Source organism: Musca domestica, unplaced genomic scaffold, assembly GCF_030504385.1.
Source record: "Musca domestica strain aabys unplaced genomic scaffold, Musca_domestica.polishedcontigs.V.1.1 56, whole genome shotgun sequence".
Classification (NCBI taxonomy): domain Eukaryota; kingdom Metazoa; phylum Arthropoda; class Insecta; order Diptera; family Muscidae; genus Musca; species Musca domestica.
In genome coordinates this window covers 834689-849430 of record NW_026712356.1, presented here as the reverse complement: position 1 = coordinate 849430, position 14742 = coordinate 834689, and the positions used below count along the sequence as shown (strand labels likewise).

The following is a 14742-nucleotide window of genomic DNA, read 5'->3' as shown; positions in this document are numbered from 1 at the left end:
CCGGTTGTCAATCCGCCTGTTGAAATTAATATTTTCAAGATAAATGAATGCAATTTGGCGTAGTGGCATGATGTTTGCTACTGAAATCGACCCATATCGTTGGTCTACATTTAGGTATAGCCACATATAAATAACCGAATCAGTTATAATTTTAGATTTCGGGGTTTCATTGGGTAGTTGATATATAATAAATTTCCAACCAAAGATTTTGGCTTGTGTTAACAAAAATATTGCGATATGTGAAATTTAAAAAGGATCGGATGCTTATTACTCTTTTTCGTTATTTTAAATATTGATTTGTATGTGCCTGGTTTGAAAGTGATCGGATGATCATTTCTCGTTTTATGTGCTTCATGGTTATTCAAAATGTTCACCCTTTCTGGGAGAGCTACTAGAAAGAGCGATGCCTTACATATTTACGTATACCGATTCACGTTTTCGCAAAGCCCTCGTTAACGGTACCTCATGATATCCGGTATTTTGATAACTTTAGCCACATTTTCTAATGGTATTTAGAGTTCTACCTGCTGTGTCGCAATATTGTCCACGTTTTCCTATAGCCGCCATAAATTATTAATTTTGGTGATTTTGGCAAAATTTTCCTTCGGATTTGTCTAACATTCTGTATTTGTAATTCCTTCAGTGTCAGATTTTCCCAAGGGTTTATTTTTTGGCAACTTTAGTATTTAAAACCCGGAATGCTTCTAGCATATATTTACAAATTATTAAATAAGTGAATAAATAAAAATATAAATTTTTAAAAATATATAAATAACATAAATTAATTAATAAATGATGTACGATTATTATTTCTCTTCTACAATTATTTTGAAAATAATTGTCGTCCATGAACTTTCGGTTGGACTGCAAGTGATTGAAATTGGATAATACGCTTTTGAATTAAGAGTTGATTTCTAACCCGAAATTAATATTATTGATTTTGTTACATATTTTGTAAAATAATTGTATCACTTTTCATTTCGAAAAAAAAAAAATTAAAAAAAAAACTAATTGAATGTTTAATTTAATTTGCATACAACACATATCCCCACCCCCAAAATCTCAGCATCAACTGCAAGTCTTCTACTCCTATTCTATTCTATTCTACTTTACTCTTCTATGACTTGTAATAAATCATGATGTACATTTTCTACTGAGCATATCCTTGAAAAATCTTATGCATCCGTATTTATTGGACCATTGATGTGTTTGGAAACGTTCATAAATGTGGTGATGATGATGTTTGATTCTTTCCTTTTTTGATGTCTCTTTCATTTTGCGTTCTTTGCATCCGCTACCCGAGATACGAGTCTTGAACTTTTCTTAATTTGTTAAATAAAATGTTGTTATTTAAAATAATAGATAAAAACCAGTTTAACTGAAACAACTAAAATTAAAAAACAAACATTTTCTTCTTATTCTTTTCCTGTATTTTTCTCTTTCTCTTTTCTTTTAATCCAAATACGAAATTTGTATTTGTTTTTTCATTTTTTTTTTGTCAACAACTTGAATAAAATAAAACCGAATCACAACAAATGAAATGAAATCTAATCCGTATAATGCAAAAACAAAATCTGGCCAACAATAATAACATTTCATTAAAGGCAAATGAAGAAAAGAAAATTGCTTAAATGAAAAGCGGATATTTATGTATATCTCAGAAGCATAAAAGACTGACTGAAAATTAACCCAACTGAAAACAAGCGAAAAAGAAGAAGAACACACAATAACCCAAAGAAAGTAATTCGAAATTACAAACAAAACTAGAGAACAAGTTTGAAATTTCTTCTGTTTTTTTTCGGCCCAAAACGAAAGAACACACACACAAATCTCTCTACTCTCACCCCACCCACCATTCTACGCCCAAACACATTTTCTCGTATCACCCAACAAGGAAAGTATCATTGACTGTGAAGATGACGACAATGATGGAGATGATGATGATGATTGTGCGGTCATTTCAATGGTATTCTCCTCCGAGTCGTTCTTCTCCGTCGCCGTCTAAGTAAAATGGACCTGAAATGTAACTTCAATGCAAAGACCGAAAGAAACTAAACTAAGAAGTCAAAGGAAGGCAAAAAAGAAAAAGAAAACAACCAACTCTTAATTACAAAATATGTTCCAAATGATAAAAAGCATTTACGAAAACATTAAAAAGAAAGCAAAGTTATTTTTGTTTTTTTTGGTCATTGCTATTCTGTTGTATTTATTTTTTGTTTCTTTTGTATTTCTATCTTCGTTGGTAATAATTGAAATAGGGTGTACGCTGGTGGCTTTCGTATGCAATTGAGTGGATAATTAGAATTAACTACAAGGGGCAGAAGGGATGGCAAACAGGAGTTATTGCGCTTGAAATTCGGCATGTAATGGATGTAAATATTTTCCAGTTTATTAATATTTGAAGTTTTAACGAGAAAAAAAGAAGGAAACATGTATTGAGAGCAGACATGAAATATATACGAGACTTGAAAATAACATATTTTCAAAATTATCGTTTCGGTAATAAATATATTCGAATCTGGGGTCATCACAAACTTTTTATTTGAACTCACTCAAAATCCAAATATTTTCCAATGCGTGCAAATTGTAGATTCCAGAGAAAAAAAAACACGAATTTAATTGAAATTAAATATGTGAATTCCAAAATCTACTAGAAAAAACAAAAAATATATTCGATTGGCATGTGAAAACATGACTTATAACTTAATTGGTTGTCCTCCAAATCTCTAAAATTTAGAGTTCCATTAAGTGGAGGCGTTGCCTACATGATATATTTTTGAGAGATGTTAAACTACCCACACAGAACCCGAAATATCCAATTACAAATGATTTGGGTGAAAATTTTATCCAGACCCTTGGAAATCAGGAGGAAATGCTTTATAGGGACATCCTAATACATTATGTTTGAGGAATATTTTCGCGATAATATTCGGCATTTATTCTGATGCCACGGTCGGTTAATACGAGCGGAGAGCGAACATCGGCTGTTATGGCGGCCCACACCATGGCCGGCGCTTGAGCGAAGGTGCACATTTTCAGCTGATCTCTTTGTAAAGTAAACACGATAATTTTGTTTGTTTAGAATCTGCTGGACAAGGAATGTTTTCCCATCGGAGAAAACCAAATTCGGCAGTTCACCACTTTCGGCCAAGCGAAGCACTCCTTAACTCTTTTGAGTCTATTTTCTTCCTGTTGCGGTGTAAGTTCTTGCACTTTTTGGAATTTCAATGGCTTTTTCCCGAGCTCTTTTTTCAATAGTTGCCGAGCCATTTTTCGGCCGCTGCGACGCGGGTTTCGATCAAGGCGGCCCAAACCATGGCCGGCGCTTGAGTTCTGTGAGCCAACCGAAGGGTGCACATTTTCAGCTGACCTCTTTGGAAAGTAAACACGATAATTTTGTTGTTTACAAACTGCTGGACAAGGAATGTTTTCTCATCGGAGAAAACCAAATTCCGCAGTTCATCACTTTCGGCCAAGCGAAGCACTCCTTAGCTCTTTTGAGTCTATTTTCTTTCTGTTGCGGTGTAAGTTCTTGCACTTTTTGGTATTTCAATGGCTTTTCCCCGAGCTCATTTTTCAAAAGTTGCCGAATGGAATGTTGCGATATGTTCAGATCACAAGCCATTTTCGGCCGCGGGTTTCGTTCAAGTCGCTTCCTTACTTTTCGAACCATTTCTGCTTATGTTGCTGTTTTTTCCGTCCACTTCCTTGGCGTCGTGCTACGATACCAGTATCACGGTATATCACACTGTCACGCTTGAATTCCATCACGAATAACTTTTTTTCTGGAAAATTCTCACCAAAATGCTTATGTACGCTTGTACACAATATAATGAGCTGTCATTGGAATAATTTTAACAGCTGTCGGACGAGTGGCTTAGAAATGACAGTGGTCTGAAGATGGTTGCATTTTTTTCATCTCACCCTGTAGATGGAGGCTAAACTTAGTCTTAAGCCGATACTAATGGAATGCCAAGTTCAACACACCTTGCAATATATGGTTAGCCACATCGGACTGAGATTTTAGAAAATGTCGATCTATTTTTTATGGTACCTCTCCCACAAAACGTCCACATATTCACAGAAAATAATTTAACTCACAGAAGCTTTTGCAAATCCTAATTATTCTATCTGTGTTAGTTCAGGTTCGAAAATGGACAATATCTGTCCACTCCATCAAACACCTCCCCCGTAAAGGGTCAACATTTTGAATAATTAAAACTCTTCAAATTTCGCCGATCTCAATATTCCTATCAACACATGATCTGGTACCCTTCTGGTACCTTCCCCACAATAGGAATAGGATAGGAAGTAGACAACAGTGGCCCTCTACTTTGGATACTCCCCCATAAAGGGTCAACAGTTTATAAATTATAAAACAAGTCAAAATGAATTAGAAGAACAGACAGTTGCTGAGGGTATACATGCTTTCTCCAAAATCAACGTATTTGACTAATTACTCTCTCTGAGGAAATTATCGAGAGAACTGATATCATTATCGTAAAATCAACTGCATATGTAACGATGCCTAAGTAGCCTGGAAAATGTGGAATATCCGAATGACTGTAGTTCCAACTTGAGAACTCTCAAGCAGCTTAGCTCAAGTGCCTTTGGTAAATCGGGGACCACCACAACTATTTGGTTGCATGTCCTCGAGTATCTGCACTACTGGCGACAGAAGAAGTGAATTCATGATATTCTTGCCTTATTCCGCTACTGAAACTCCCTGTCCATTTTCCAGGCATAGGGAACACCACTTCAAATGGGGGGATCTTATGCGATGTAAGCTATTCTCAATTGCGATTTTGTGTGAATTTTTATTACCGAAAAATAAATCAAAAACGATATAGAGAGTTTTGAGTTAGAAGAACAAAGTATCAAAGGAATGCCAGTATTGAGATATAAACCTTCTTCGCCAATTGCATTTTAATTCTGTGTCACCCTAATACATTATTTACCAACACGAAAGTTGTATATAGAGTTTAAGAGTTTATGTTAACAAAATAATAAAATTATAACTGCCGTTGTTGTCGTTAAAGAACTAACTAATAATTGTTACAATATTTTTGTTATGAATTAAAATCTATGACGAAAAATTAAAGAGAGCAAATTATTGATAAAGAAATTATAAATGTAAGCCGAGTCTCAAAAGCATTTGACAATGGAATATGATATGAATGGTCAGTTTTCTATAGAAAACCTTTTGAATGGAATCACTGAATAGGGAACCACATTAATTGTCTATTACCTATAGAGAATCACATTTTATCGAAGCCATTTAGATGGTCTTTTATTTTATGGAAGGTCATTTAGATAGTCTTCTGTTTTATGGAAGTGGTCTTCCGTTATATGGAAGAGCATTCATAGAGCGTTTCTCCTATGGATACTATAGAAAACAATTTTGAGTGGTCTCTTCCTATCTGGATGACCTTTGACCTCTCTTCTATAGAATTCCATTTTAAATTACCTTCTCCTCTGTACAAAAACGTTTATATTGTTTTCTCTTCCATAGAAGACCATATCAATGGTCTGTATGGTCTATATATTACCAATAAAATAGCCTAAATATTCCATAGAAGATCCATGGAATAGTCTTCAATACTAACGAAGGCCACTCTCTATGGAAGCCAATTTTAATGAAGACCTTCAATAGAAGAGGATTTCTTGGGATGACCTATTGGTCATCCATTTTAAAAATTGTTCTATTCTGTTGAAAAACGTTAACATTGTCTGCTCTTCAATAGAAAACCGTCCCAAAGGTCTCTACCAACATAATAGTCAAAATATTATATAGAAGAACATTTGAGTAGTATTCTCTAAAAGATAGTTTGAATGTTCCACCACTTACATGAAGGAAATAAAATCTTCATTTTTATATTTGAAGGCAAAGAAAACATGAATTAAATTTGTCTTCCTGATATATGAAAGAAATAAATGTTTCTACGTGCCAGGGAACGTGGCTTTTCCACGAGAATTTAAAAATAATTTTTATTTGAAAACCAAGTAAGCAAAGGCTATAGTCGTGCGGGGCCGACCATGGGATATCCTACAACACTATAATATATTAAAAAACCTCCTTAGGTCCAAACGCGTTTTTGTCGATTACTTGAAATAATGCCATGCCGGGTTTTTTACCTGGGATATTTTCCTCATATGTCGTGCTGATAGATATCTATAACAATTACACACAAAAGTTGCGGTACATTTTACCCGCTAAATACAGTTCCAAAATGCCACACCTCTGCGCTGTCCTAAGTGTTTAAATTTTTGGTCCATTTGAACCACTAAATACAGGGTGAGATAAAAAACTGCAACAAAATCAAACGCCATTCTTTTTTACTTTTTTTAATGAAAGCCCGAAATATCCGAAATAGCATCAAATTTTAGAATAAGTTTAGATTTGTTCGAATTGGTCACCTTTGGCACGAATTATGGCCTTTAAATGGCCAATGAAACCGTCTCACACTGCCCGAATGTTTCTCGCCGAGAATGGACCAAAATACCGTAGTCCATTCTCGGCGAAGCGCTTGCTTGAGGTGATCGACTCTTTGGTATTTTTTTAGTGCCAACCTTGCTTCCCAAAATACTCCAGACACAATAGTCCAAGGAAATGGTATCCGGAGATTTTAGTGGTCATTTTGCGCTGGAAATGAAGCGAGGAACCTCATTTTGTTACCATTCTTGGGTGGCGCGTGCTGAGTCCTGTTGGAATGTCCAAGGCCTGCGGCCAAAATGCTTGTGCGCCCAAGGCTTTGATACACACTCCAGATTGTTCGGCATTTATTTTGATGCCACGGTCGATTGATACGAGCGGAGAGCGACCATCGGCTGTTATGGCGGCCCCAATGGCTTTACCCCGAGCTCAGTTTTCAATATTTGCCGAATGGAATATTGCGATATGTTCAACTCACGAGCCATTTTTTCGGCCACTGCGACGCGTGTTTCGATGAAGTCCCTTCTTTACTTTTTGAGCCATTTCTGCTGATGTTGCTGACGTCGGGCTACGCTACCAGTATCACGATGACGATGGCACGAGACACAAAAGTCTTATTCACATTTAAATGCTGGAGTTCTCTAACCACAGCCACTTGTGGTTTTCCAGCCAAATATGATTTTTTTTTTCTGGAAAATTCTCACCAAAATGCTTTTGTACGCTTGCAAACAATATAATACTAGAATAATTTTAACAGCTGTCGGACGAGTGGCTTAGAAATGACAGCAGTCTGAAGTTGGTTGCAGTTTATTCATCTCACCCTGTATATATTTTTCCTTTTTTATATAAATTATATATCAATCGTCAGAGATGAACTCAAAAAATACTTTCAGCACTATTTTGGGGACTGACCCAGCTGCTGAAAGACAAATTTTCTGCCATTAACCATTACGGAGCGGCAGCCAATCTCACCTCTGCCTACGTCCCTGCCAGCTGTGCTAGATTTTTTACCATATCACATGCAACCGATTACATCACTCCCAAATTTATATTTTGTGGTTTTTCCTCTTATATATGGGCGTACAATTGACAAGAAATACACATTTTTTTGTCTGACCAAATAGTCTGCCTAAAATTTGATGCTATTTCGGATATTTCGTGCTTTCATTCATAAATTTAAAAATAAGTAAAAAAGAATTGCGTTTGACTTTGTTGCAGTTTTTTTTATCTCACCCTGTATTTAGTGGTTCAAAAGGATCAAAAATTTAAACTCTCCTGATCTTGCAGTGGACTTAAAGGTCGCAATTAAAAGCCATTTTAGCCGTCCATAAATAATTTGTGACTGGCATGATTGCAGAATCCATATATCATGTAGACTGAAAATTCTGACAAAATTTTCGTGCTGGTTATTCTCGGATTTTCATCCTAAGATATTGACTAAAAATAAAATGTCATTCGATGACTACACAACAACTAAGAGCATCCACAAAATTTTCTTTACGTGAAGGATATAAGTTATCCATTTTTATATGTTTAAGGCCAAGGAACGTGAAAAAGGAGAGAATTTGAAAATAATTTTTATTTGAAAAATTTCAAGGTCAAGTTCGTTGGAAAAGAGTTGCTATATTCAATTTAACAAATTAGACTACCTCTATTGTTTTGCCATTGATCATGCGGCCAAGTAACCACCAAGGTAGTTTCTGCATGTTTGTACCAAATTTATTCAGATATTGCGATAGATTCATCTGATTTTATATTAAAGACTTCTTTAGGAAAGAAATACCCCCGTCAAATATTGCTGAAACTTTCCTTCTCCCACATAGAAGTCCATAATCCAATATTCAATAACCATCATAGTTGGTATTGGATTTGGTTCAAAATTGAAAATTGCCAATATAAAAGTATATTTGTTACGGGCAAAACTGCTAAAAATACCCTGTTTTAATCCTTCATCTACTCGATTCTGTAAAAAAGTCGATTCTATAAAAACCGCTTTAAAGAAGACAATTCTGTCATTTATTATTGTATTAAATTTTTAATTTACAAAGCCCCCATGAAAATTTCTTTATTAATATTTGCCCTCTAAGATGTTGAATTATTATTGTCCTTGTATAACTGTGTTACCCTGTAACAAAACTAAATGTATTTAAAAATGTAATATAAAACAGCAATTTTATGTACAAATGAAAAAAAGGAATAATAAATTTTTTCTTTTCATATTGCAAAATGACTATATTTCAAGAATGAAACAAATTTACAAATATAAAAAAATTAAAAAATAAAAAAAAATCTTACAACTCAAAACTTTACAATGTAAATGGGAAAATGACCACTTTAGGTGTACCAAAGAAAAAATAAAACATATTCTGCACTATCGTACATATATTTAAGAAAAGGTTTCTTTTTATTAGTTTGTACTGAAAATTCCTACAACTACAGCAATAGATATTTTTTCTTAAGATAAAATATTGAAAGAAATGTGACTATGAAAAATCTATCGGTAGTTATAATTCCTTACAACGTGTGGGCTGAAAAATTATATTCCCTAAAATAATTGATTTTACGTATTGTTTTTAACATATGACTATTTTAAAAACCACAGAGTTAAATATTTTTTTTAATTTGAGTCAAAATCATTGTTAAAAAATATTATTTTTCAATTTTTGAAAATGAAGGATCCACCAACATATTTTTTGAAATTATTATTTGGGTTCCCCGGTAATACAATTTTTTTCTTCAAATATAGATCAGATGACCGTTATCGTTATTTTAGTCTCATCAAACATTTCAGTCCACGATTTATCAACTAAAACCCAAAAAACATTGATACAAATAACAAACACAAATCTCAATGGTCCAATATTTATAAGCAAACTATTTAATTAAACCTAAAAAATAACAAAAAGAAAGAATAACTCAAAAAAAAAATCTATTAAATACTATTGTTGTTAACTAATTGAAATTTATTAAAAAATCCAAAACAAAAATGAATCTATTATTAGTTGTCATAATTGTATGTTCTAGGTTAGCAATTTAAATTAATTTTTGAATGACAAAAAAAAAAAAGGAAATCCTAACAACCCGAAAACAACCCTTTAAAAAATTAGATACGCACGTCGTATCTTTAAATTTCTACTAGAATAATTAATATGAATTTATTGTGAAAACAACCCTGGAAAAAAATCCCCCAAAAATATTAAAATGAATAAAAAAAAATATTATTAAATTAATGACAAGTCGTCGAATAAGATAATTTGTTTTAAATGTTGTTCATTCGATGTATACTTTATGTGATTTGGTGATAAATGAGAATATTATTTATTAACAAAAAAAAGTGAAAGAAAATCAACAATAAAAAAATATTTGAAAAATTTTTTGTATGTAAAAAAAAAAAATAATGAGTATTTTCTCTCTACGGATTAGGTCTGTCAAGAGCGATTGGAGTATTGGGTTCTGACTTTGATTGGATGTTATGTTGATGTGGTCGTGTTTCCAAAGATGAAAAGCTAGAATCATGTTTATTTTATAATTTTAAAATAACCAGTATAACTCTTTGAATTTGTCAATTCGTCAAATATGACAGGACTTCTGTCGTAATTCATAACATAAATAACAAGTCAATTAAATGTGTCCCAGAATTTACTATTTCCTCTAAGAAAAGCTATAGATTGAAAAAAAAAATGCTATCGGTATTTGACACAAAACCAGTAGTTCTCAAATTCCCAATAAAAGATCCCAGAAAAGAAAAAATGGCCTTCCAGATCTTATATAGTCCGTATATGACCTCAACGATTTCTATTAAGCGTACAAGATTTCTATGTCTTTTGTAGCCAGCAAAAGATCTTCAAGTCTTTTTTTTTGCCTTTAGAAAAGCTCTAGGTCTATATATCCAATAGCATCTGTTTAGGCTCTCTATATCTGGTAGATAACAACCACGTCTTCGGAATTCAATAGATGTCTTCAAGGATTTACACAGCCTGTAGAATAGCTCTTGCTTTGTTATGGTCAACTAAAACTTTGACCTCCTCCAAAACTATTGAACGACGACGCCTATTTCCCTCCGTTGTATACTAAAGTCAAATGTCAAAAAACGGGCACGGCGAGAATCTTGAAATTTGACACAGACAGGGTGAGATGAAAAAACTGCAACCAACTTCAGACTGCTGTCATTTCTGAGCCAATCGTCCGACAGCTGTTAAAATTATTCCAGTGACAGCTCATTATATTGCTTACAAATCATTAAATCATTTTTTGAGAATTTTCAAGAATAATTATTAATTAATTATTGTGATGGAATTCAAGCGTGATAGTGTGATATCTTTATATATGGCTGGAAAACTACAAGTGGCTATCGTTAGAGCAATCCAGCATTTAAATGTGAATAAATCTTATGTGTCTCGTACCATCGCTCGTTGCCGTGATGCTGGTAGCGTAGCCCGACATCAAGAAAGTGGACGGAAGAAAACAACAACATCAGCAAAAATGGTTCGAAAAGTAAAGAAGCGACTTGATCGAAACCCACGTCGCAGTGGCCGAAAAATGGGTCGTGAGCTGAACATATCGCAATATTTCATTCGGCAAGTATTGTAAAATGAGCTCGGGGTAAAGCCATTGAAATTCTAAAAAGTGCAAGAACTTCCACCCTAACAAAGAAAATAGACTCAAAAGAGCTAAAGAGTTGCTTCGCTTTGCTGAAAGTGGTGAACTGTCGAATTTGGTTTTGTCTGCTGAGAAAACATTCGTTGTCCAGCAGTTTGTAAAAAAACAAAATGATCGTGTTTACTTGCCAAAGAGGTCAGCTGAAAATGTGCACCTTCGGTTTGCACCAGAGCTTAAGAGCCGGCCATGGTGATTGTGTGTGCCGAAGTTCGCTCTCGGCTCGTATTAATCGACCGTGGCATCAGAATAAATTCCAAATATTTTGGCAAAAATATTCTGGAGGGTGTATTAAAGCAAACATTTTGGTCCCAGATCTTGGACATTAAAACAGGACTCAGCAACATCGCACTCATTAAGAATGGTTACAAAATTATGTTCCTCGCTTAATTTCCAGCGCACAATGGTCAACAAAATCTCCGGATACGAATCCATTGGACTATTGTGTCTGGAGTATTTTGGAAAGCAAGTTTGACACTAAAAAATACCAAAGTGTCGATCACCTCAAGCAAGCGCTTCGCCGGAATTTGTGATTCCTGACTTAGGTCACTATTGGTGAAAGGAATGAAGTAAGGTGGCGCTTTTAGAAATTTGGACTAAAAAATTACAAGATAGTGCTTATGCTTTTACTGCCCAATTTTTTTTTTACTTAACAAGCTAGAATATCGGCATGTTTGTAGTAGTTTTGCCTGTTCTGGTTCTTCTGCGATCTAAGATTTCAAATATCGTAATTGTTTTGTACCAAAAAATATACTAAATGTGAAATTTTCTACTATTTTGCCAAATTTATTATTTCAACTTGAGGTTCATTCTGGTATTGAGTTATAAACCCTGGAGTGTATGAGAATTTGTACTAAAAAGTACTAAATACCAAAAAAAGATCAAATATTAAAATGTACTTAAAATGTGACTCAAGTGTTAATTTTTTGTTTACTACTTCTTCACATTTTGAAGTTTTTGGAAATTCGTACTAGATAGTGTTGAAATTCCAGAATTTCAAGTGTGTTTTTGTCTGAGAATCTTAACATGTTTTGAAAAATTTGTTTAAAAAATGTGTGCTTTTCGGGAATTAAAATCGAGTCAATAGTACTTCATGCGAAACAATTGAGTTACAATTCTAAGACTTCACATGATAATTACTTCTTGTGTAAATGGTCGAATAGACCGGGCTCATGGGTTGTAAAAGTACTTATATTTTGATTTTAGATTAATAACCTAAGTAGACGTAGAAACATATCCATTTTCTTAACTTTTCGACATTTTCGGATTAAGGTTCGTTGGAATCCGTTAATTTAAGATTTGCAGTGTCTTCGATAATATTAACCCCCAGGCGAGTCACCAAAGGGGTCGTTTTGCTCTTCTTTTTTTTTTTTTCAAAATATGGATAACGACTTGAAAGGAAATCGTAGCGATTCAAAAGTGTTTTTGCAAAACTCTCCTACAAAGCATAACTTTGAAGTATAATTTTCTACCTCTAAAGTATTATCTATTATACAGATTTTAGCAAATCGATTCGAAAATATGGCCAAAACACCAACAATAACTACAATCAAGTGATATTTATATAAGGGCTGTACCAAAACGTGGAGCTTTTTTAGAAGCGTTTTTACATAACAAGAACTCAAAGAAGTATAAACTATTGTTAAAATTCTGGTAATCTTTATATGGGGTCTCTACCAAAAAGCAGACTAACATTACCAATTTTTTAAACAAATGATTCTTGAAGTAATACTATGTTCCCCAAAAAGGAAGTAGTAATGGTGAATGGAATGGAAATAAATAATTTTCGAATGTAATTTTCTAATCCTCACAAGGGCGACCATTCGAAAAGGAGACAGATATGACCCACTTTCTGTGCCATTGATTCTGAATGTAACCCAAAGATCCCTTTACAAATTATAAGAAAATTTGCTGCGAATTGGGAAAAATACGAAAATTTTCAGAAATTATCAACGTATTTCCCCTACAAATAAAGTATAACGGGAGATTTTGACTGAGATTGAAAACCTCTTAAACTAACAGTAAAAAAGCATACACATAATTATACCCTACACCACAAGGTGGTCAGGGTATTATGTCTTTGTGCATTTGTTTGTAACAGGCAAAAGGAAACGAGATAGACCCATAGTTCCTTTTGATGATCTGCATAGAATCACTTTTTAAGTTGATATATGCATGTCAGTCCGTCTGTCCGTCCGTCCGTCCGTCTGTCCATGTATTCTTGTGAACAAAATGCAGGTCGCATTTATTATCCGATTGAGATGAACAAACAACATTTGCTCGGCCCAAGGACGAACCCTATTGAAATTGGAGAACATTTAGATATAGCTCCCGTATATAACTTCGTCCGATTTGCCTTTTATTGTGTACCAAACGTGTTATATCAGTCCGAATAGTATGGAATTTTGCACATACAACAAAATTAGGTCTGAAAATAAGTATGCCAAATTTGATCGAAATCGGTTAAGATATAGCTATAGCTCCCATATATATTATTCATCCGATTTGTTATTTTTGTCCTCCGCAGCCGTAATATGCACTCTGTAAAAAGAATATTTGGGGAAATATATCAAATGCAGCTCAGAAATACCTTTGCTAAATTTCATCGAGATCGGTTTAGATTTGGATATAGGTCCCATATATAACTTCGTCCGATTTAAATTTTATTGTGCACCAAACGTCTAATATTTGCCGAAATGGGATGGAATTTGGCACATACGAGCGAATTGCGTCTAGAAGGTAGTATGCCAAATTTGGTGAAGATCGGTTCAGATATAGCTACAGCTCACATATATATTGTTCATCCGATTTGTTGTATTTGTCACCCACAGCCGTAATATGCACTCCGTAACAACGATATTCAGGGAAATATATCAAATACAGCTCAGAAATATCTTTGCCAAATTTTATCGAGATCGGTTCAGATTTCGATATAGCTCCCGTATATTTCAAATTAATTTTGCACCAAATGGGCAATACAAGTCCGAATTTAAAAGATACAAATGCTTCGGCATATTTAGTTCTTTGAATTTTAAATTATAATTGTAATCATAGGGTGTCTGATTGAATTCTCCCATAAAAACTTTTAATTGTTATGTGGAGCTCAACTAAATTAGCAAAGTGGTGTAGGATATCATAAAATCTGCCCTGCCCGACTTTAGGACTTTCTTTACTGTTTTTCACTTGTAGTACATAAACTTCGAATGTAATTTTGATTAAAAATATAGTGTTCCTAGATATATTGCTTATTCTGAGATTTATAGTGATTTGACACTTTCAGTCTAAAAGGAAATTTTATATGACTTTTATGCTTCACTGTGGGCGAATTTGCACATGAAGTACAGCCTGGTTTTTTGTGAAAATTTTTTTTATTCCTTCTTCTTCGGGGGTCTATAGTAGGATTTTATGAAAAATAAATTTGTAATTTGATTAACGCCGTTTATAGGGAATTGTTAACCATATTTTGAAGTGACCTCTTCGAGAGGGTTTCTCTTAAGGATTAAAAATTTTATAACCAAACAATCCTTGTTGTGTTATCTCTAATTCTGTCGAAGACACTATGTAATATATACTAGAATGAATTGAAGGAATATTAATCTTATAATATGGTAGGGAGGGGATCTTGCTCATCATCTACCCCCCTCTTTAAACTT

At 33.9% G+C, this 14742-nt stretch overlaps 1 protein-coding gene across 1 annotated transcript in view; it reads left to right on the top strand.

Annotated features, from left to right (window-relative positions):
- Positions 1-14742, top strand: part of LOC101895704 (uncharacterized) — a gene marked incomplete in the record, with an annotated part of 445807 nt that overhangs the window by 315921 nt on the left and 115144 nt on the right.